Source organism: Protopterus annectens, chromosome 5.part1, assembly GCF_019279795.1.
Source record: "Protopterus annectens isolate FY-2018-M chromosome 5.part1, PAN1.0, whole genome shotgun sequence".
NCBI lineage: Eukaryota > Metazoa > Chordata > Ceratodontiformes > Protopteridae > Protopterus > Protopterus annectens.
In genome coordinates, this window is record NC_056736.1 from 67,467,493 (window position 1) to 67,474,574 (window position 7,082).

Sequence of the window (7,082 nt, forward strand, 5' to 3'; positions counted from 1 at the left end):
TGGCAGGCCTGGCAGTTATCATGACTCCCATATCTGGCACTCATCACAGCTATACCAGATGTTTGCTGGGGGGACATCCAACATGGGCATTTACTTGGGGATGCTGGCTATGGACTGGAACCGTAGATGATGACCCATCAGAAATGGACACCCATCCACTGAAGAATGCCACCCACCAAAGAATGCCATAACGAGGCACATGCACAACCCAGGAACATCATAGATTGTGTGTTTGGGCTGTTGAAGTCACAGTTCCGGTGCCTTGATATATCTGTTGCAGCCTTGCAGTACTCTCCAGCCACATGTGCACAGATGTTCACAGTATGTAACATGCTACACAATATGATCCTGTGGAAACAGCTGCAGCAGGGTCAGCAAAGAGAAGGGATACCCAGCCCACTACCAGTGCCTAGGTCACCACAGCCACACCCACAAGGGGACTCGGAGGAGGAACTCACTGATGCTGTCCCTGTAGGCAGATGTAGACATGCCCAATATGCCCTGGCCTTGGCCAAGAGGTAACACATAACACATGCACTGACAACCTAAGGCCCCAGTAGCTCAGGGACATGCCAAACAGTGGGATCACAGGACTGTTGCACAACTGTCTATGCTATCAGAGCATAGGCTGGTTGTCCCCCAATCCAAACACATCAGTGTTGCCATACAACTGCTGTAACAGTAAATATTCAATTATATGCCAGCAGACCAGACAATTCCTCTAGCCTGTTGATAGTGTAAGGGAGGAAACCTCTCTGTCTGGCAACTGGTGCGGGTCAGTGGGCCAGGGATAGTATCATGTATGATGGTGCTGATGATTTGAATCTGGCAGCATCCAACATGTTTTGCATGTGAGGTACTTATATGGTGCTAGTCCCACAAACTGTCATAACCCCTCAGTCTGTTACTGCAAGAAAGCTGGATAAAGCCAGAGTGAATGGGGGCACAAAGGGTCATACCTACAGACAGACATTATACATGCTCTGAGTAACATAGCAGGTGGCTAGTATAACAGCAGGCTGCAACAGGTCAGATTAACTGCAGGATGTAAAGGCCATCAGTTAAATTTGTCAGTAGGTACAACAAGTCATTGACCGATATACAGTGTAGCACTGGGAAACCACAAATGTATGAGGAACACAGCAGACATATGGTGTGAAATGCTGCACATTCTGCAAAAACATGTACAGGGAGAGGTATGCAGACTGTCACCCTGTGTGTGGTGTTTCACCATGTACCCCAGTCACATCATACCTCTCAACCTCTTACAGCAGGAAATCTGGCCAAATAAAGTGAATAAAAGTGGGACCAAGGCCCACAACTTGGGACAGGTTTTGAATATTTGCTCCTACAAACATAGAATGTTGATAGAATAACAGGTCCTGATTAGCATGACTCTCCTTCTGTGCATACAGTCTAAAACTCAAATTTCTGTCAGTATTTATTTACTTAAGTCACTGATTTGCCACTAGTTTGCAAGAAAACAACAATGTTATGTGAAATGGGCCAAAAATATGCGGCAAGAGTCTGGACAGGCTGTGAAACTCTCTACAGTTCTGAAGTTTGAGTCAAATATTAAGATCAGCAAACAGCTGGGAAATGCCTTGGACAATATCAAGCAACTGCAATATTGTGGTAACAGCTGCAGCAGCCAATGGCCTGCAGCACACAATAATCCCAGACTGGAGTACAAGTAGCTCTGGCCTGGAGTCACCTTGTAAGTATTGACAATCACACTGGGCATGCTCCTATACCTAGCTAACTTGAGCCCAGGTCTGGTACCTCTACCGCCCAAAGACCTGCAATATGTTGATATGTCTGCACATACATATAGTTATATATACATATCTGTCTCTCCCTATCCCCCTCATACTTGATTTGTGTCTCTATCAGTATGTGACACAGATAGATATATGATAACAAAATGTATATATAGCTATATAAAGTACAATGATACATAGACTCCCCACATACTTCTACACAACACATTGACATTATTGGCGCACAGAACTGCATTTCAGGAGACAACCCTGTTATACGCATTGATATAGATATGGGCAGGGATGTACAAAAGTTCCCACATATACCTGAATGCTGGGGTTATCTGCACATACACATCACAACAGCTGTCTGATGGTACCAGACTAAGGCCACAACAGTACATAATCCACTCACCCACAGACTTCTGAGTTCGCAGACTGTCACCCTGCAGACAGACATAGGTAAGCAGGTGGTGTAATGTACAATGGATGCAATGCATTCCTTGGACAGGCCATATTGTTCCTGGACACATGTCTGCCTATGAAACTGCAAACAGCCACATATAGCCAGACTGGTACGTCTACACACATAACATGGATATTACCAGGTATCCCAACCCTAGGACACTAGATACAATAACAGTACCAAGCAGTATCAATCTGCAGGGCACACATGCTGTCTAACACAAGGACAATTTGTGCACTCCACAAGTACTGTAACTTCATCAACATATACAACAGGCATAACCTGTGGAACAAGCAATAGGTACTGTGAGCTGTAGTATATAATACTAGATAGGTAGGAGGTCTAATCTAACATCCTCCATCAGATAGGTAGGCATTCTAATCTCACATCCTCCAACTCTGCGTGTGTGTGTGTGTGTGTGTGTGTGTGTGTGTGTGTGTGTGTGTGTGTGTGTGTGTGTAAATATATCTCCATGCAGCACTTCAGAAAAGCCAGTATGGGCTATCTTTGTGCAATGTTTATGCATTTTATGTCCACTGACTAGCTGCTGGCCTCAAAAATTGGCCTCCATTACAAGGCCTGCTGATGTCATTCAACTTAAGAGCATTTCCTGACAGTGGAATATTGCATAAACATCATGGCACATGTGATAAGTACTGTGAGCTATAGTGTGTAATACTAGAAAGATAGGAGTTCTAATCTCACCGTATCCAACTTTGTGTGTGTAAATATGTCCCATTACAGCACTAGAGACATGCCCATGTGGCTTAACCTGTGCATTGGTTATGCATTTTATGGCTCTGTGACTAGCTGCTGGCCTTAAATTGCCCTCCTCTACATAAGCAAAATTGATGTCTGCCACCAGATACAGTTGTACACGCAGAATACGCAGGTGACATATATCAAGGGTAGTAGAGTGTGTCACAGAGTATGAAAGCATGATGATGCTGACTGTCCCCATTGTCCCTGACACACTGTTTTACACATATGCACCAAGGGAGCCATTCATGTGCACTGGTATACCTTGCTGACATCATATCTCTGCTGTGTTGCCTTGCCATCCTATGGCACTGTATTGCTGCCATGTGTCCATAGTTGAACTGCTCAGACTCCTGGGACAAAAAATATACACAGCTCCATGATACACCTGTCATTCTGTAACACTACCACCAGTATACCATCAGGCAACAAAGATACACAGTGTTTGATGTGTAGTCCTGACACATGCCAGCATACAGTACCTGTCCTGGCCCACAACAACTGCCATGGCATAGCACTACTGCAGTACACAAACACATGTAAAGTTATATAGTCAACCTGTGGATCAGACACATATATGCAGGTTTCCACATTGATGGCATGGATGGCAGGGATGTGGCACAGGTATCATCACATGCACAAGGTGTGGTGTGGAGCTGCCAGAGGCCTAGGCTGTGCCAAACAGTTGACAGCATGTGTGTGAGTCAGGAAGGGGTGCTGGCTAAATGGGCCATGGAGAGGTGCTGTATTTGTCTGTAGGTGACCTGCATGTGACAGTGGTTTTGGAGTGTGTGCTTGTAAACAGTCAAGCCCAGTGTTATCCCTACATATGTGTATGGTGGACAGCTATGGACTTTACATGGCAGAGTGGACAGTTCACCATCTCCGGCCATAAACATGGGAACTGGCTTCACCAGGAGTAGCATGGGCAACACTATGCCCAAGGTCAGATGTGGTGCCAGTACCTGATGGTGACTGCTGTCTGCTGGGCCTGTGTCTCCCATGGGACCACCCAGGACCACGTGCCCATGGCCTGCCATGTCATGGTGTGGACAGCACACTTCCCTCTGTTGCACTGGAGGTACTGCCTCTATGGGAACATGTGTGTGCATGACCATGTGGACTCCCAGCAGGTGATCTTGCTGACCTATGTCCACGTATCTGATGCTCAACCCCAACCACATTTTCCAGCACAGACAACATGTGCTCAAAGACAGACACTGTCTCAGCTCACCATCTGTCCACTACATCAGTGAAATGTTCCATGGCATCACCAATGCAGTGGAGGCAGTCACGGATGTCAGACTGTGCTGCATCCATAACCCTAAGCATCCATCTGGTGTTGTGTTCAGCTCATGACTGTGCCTCCATGACAGCCCAGAATATGCGGTGAGTGACCTGGGATGTGACACCTGCAACAGGAGGTGGATGGGCAGCAATCCTCCTTTGAGCATTCCTGTCAATCTGCCTGTGTGGGACCTCACCAGCTCTCTGGCTATGGCCAATGTCTGCACTCACTGATGCCACTTACACTGTCCTGTACTATGTCACCACCCTCTGACTATCCAATATCTGTGGCCTCTGGTGAGTGGGTATGTGTGGGCATACTGACTGTGTGTGTGTGGACAATGGGGGCAAAAGAGGGATGTCAACTTCTGGGAGAGATTCAGCCACTTAAGAAGAAATGCTAGGAAAGCTCACTCAGCTAGGCAATTGACAACAATTTATTGAAGCACTTTTCGTCTCTCTGAATAGAGAGATTTCTTCAGATAAAAAAGTAATAAAAATAGTACAATTTAAATAGTTCATTCATACAATCATGTGGTTCCAGACACACCAATGGCTAAAATCCACATATCACATGATACCAGCTTTCACATACAAATCCAACCATCACATAAATTTTCCTAATAACACCAACTTTTTGGTCCTTTATGATCCATGTGCCTATATGCAACTTGTGATTACTTGAAAATTCAACTATTGTAAAACCTTTAGCCATAATAGCACAAACTAAAAAAATATACACAGTGAAATGAAATTAAATAAAATTATTATTATTGTTATTGTTATTATCCGCCAGCAAGAAAAATATAAACCATACAGAGATGCATTTGATATTATATTAAACGAATTTTTAAAAATAACACATATTTGAATAAGATAGTATAGATGCAACAATCCTCAACATAAGTTTATATATTTATAAAAAAGCTATTAATAAAATTATGTTGGGCTTCTCTCATCCCTATCTCTCAAGGCTTTTCAATTTCAAAATGCACAATATAGAAAAAACCTCATTCAAGCCAGGAAATTGGCAAGCATTCATTCGCAGTTGCCACCTGAGTTCAAACCTTTCTAGCAGGAGTGATTGGAGACCACCTCTCTCATCCAAGTTAACACTGCCAATAGCTCTAAATTTAAAATTGTGGTCAGGGTATGCATCAACATGACGAGCCAAAGCACTTTCCTTTTTTAGTCTACTGATGTAATAGATGTGCTTATAAACTCTTTCTCTCAGCCTACAGTTGGTCTTCCTGATATAGAAGGCCAGGCATTGTTGGCACTGTGCCATGTATATGACTGCCCTACTCTAACAGTTCAACTTGAATTGGGTCGCATACTTTTGACCTCTTAAAATAAAGCATTGACCTGTATCCATATACTTAAAATAATTGCACATGTCGCATTTGAAAATGCATTTTCGGATACTAGGGCCTCTAAAGTTCTTTTATAGTATACTTTTAAGTTCTGCCCACATTGAAAGACTATTCTCAGTGGTTTCTGAAATGTCTGTCTTAACACAGTATCATTCACAATCAATGACCAATTCTTATTAATGACAGAGTAAATAGCCAAAGCATTAATACTGTTAGTAATAAGTGTGCTTGTACTATACGCCTTCGTCTGGACCGCATTAGCACTGTTCAGTTTACTGACAACCACTGACATATCCTTAATGCATAAAATTGGTTTTAGGGAACCAATAGCTCTTTTTCTTTGGACTTCCCTAATTAACTCATTGATCAATGACTCTGGATAACATATTTTCTTGAACATCTCACTTAAGTTGTTACATTCTATAAGGAATTCCTCGTCTTTCATTACCATGTGAGCAGCCCTCACTAGTTGTCCCTTAACGACTGATTGTTTTTGATGTAAGGGATGGCAACTACTAAAATGAAAGAATGCATTAGAGTATGTCTCTTTTCAGAAAATTTTAGCACAGTAACATTTGTTCACCATATCCTTACTTAAGTCAATGTCCAAATAAGTTATTTGATTAGTACTAACAGTGGATGTAAACATGAAGAACTGAGGAGTATTGTTAAAATAGGATAAAATATCTAGAGCATCTTTTTCATCCCCATCAAAAATCATAAAGATGTCATCCAAAAACCTTGTATAATAAACAGTTTGGTTGGCAAGCTGTAAATTGTTTCTTATGAAGTGCTGTTCCCAATAAGCCATTGCTACATTTGCTAGGCTAGCACCACATGGTGAACCCATTGCCACCTCAACTTTTTGTAAGTAAAACTTATTGTTGAAGGTTAGAAAATTCTGTGAAAGGACAATGTCAATAAGCTCCCCAATGAGGGATACTTCAGTGGATGATGCACCCGTACTGCTCATCATATAACTTACCCACTTTTCTCCCTCCAAGTGAGGTATGGAGGAATATAAATCTCAACTGTGGCAGAGTTATAATTGGAATGAAAGTCTAGTGTATTAATATTTGAAAGAAAAGTCCAAGAGTCCTTGCAAATTTGACTCTCCTGGACTACGTATTTCTTTAAAGTATGGTCAATAACTTTAGCTAAGGGATACGTGATGCTGTTTCTTGCATCCACTAATGGTCTCATGGGGGGGGGGGTCATTTATATTTTTGTGGACCTTTGGGATTACAAAAAATATAGGAATCCTAGCGGCTGGCTTTGATAAAAAGTTAAACAGGTCCATGTCAATTTTAGCATCAATAAATAAATAATTTAACCAAGACCGAATTCTGGTATAAGCACTATTCATCTCTGACCTAGAAACTTCAACATAAGTTTCACTATTCAGGACCTTTTTCATCCTACTGATGTATTCATCAC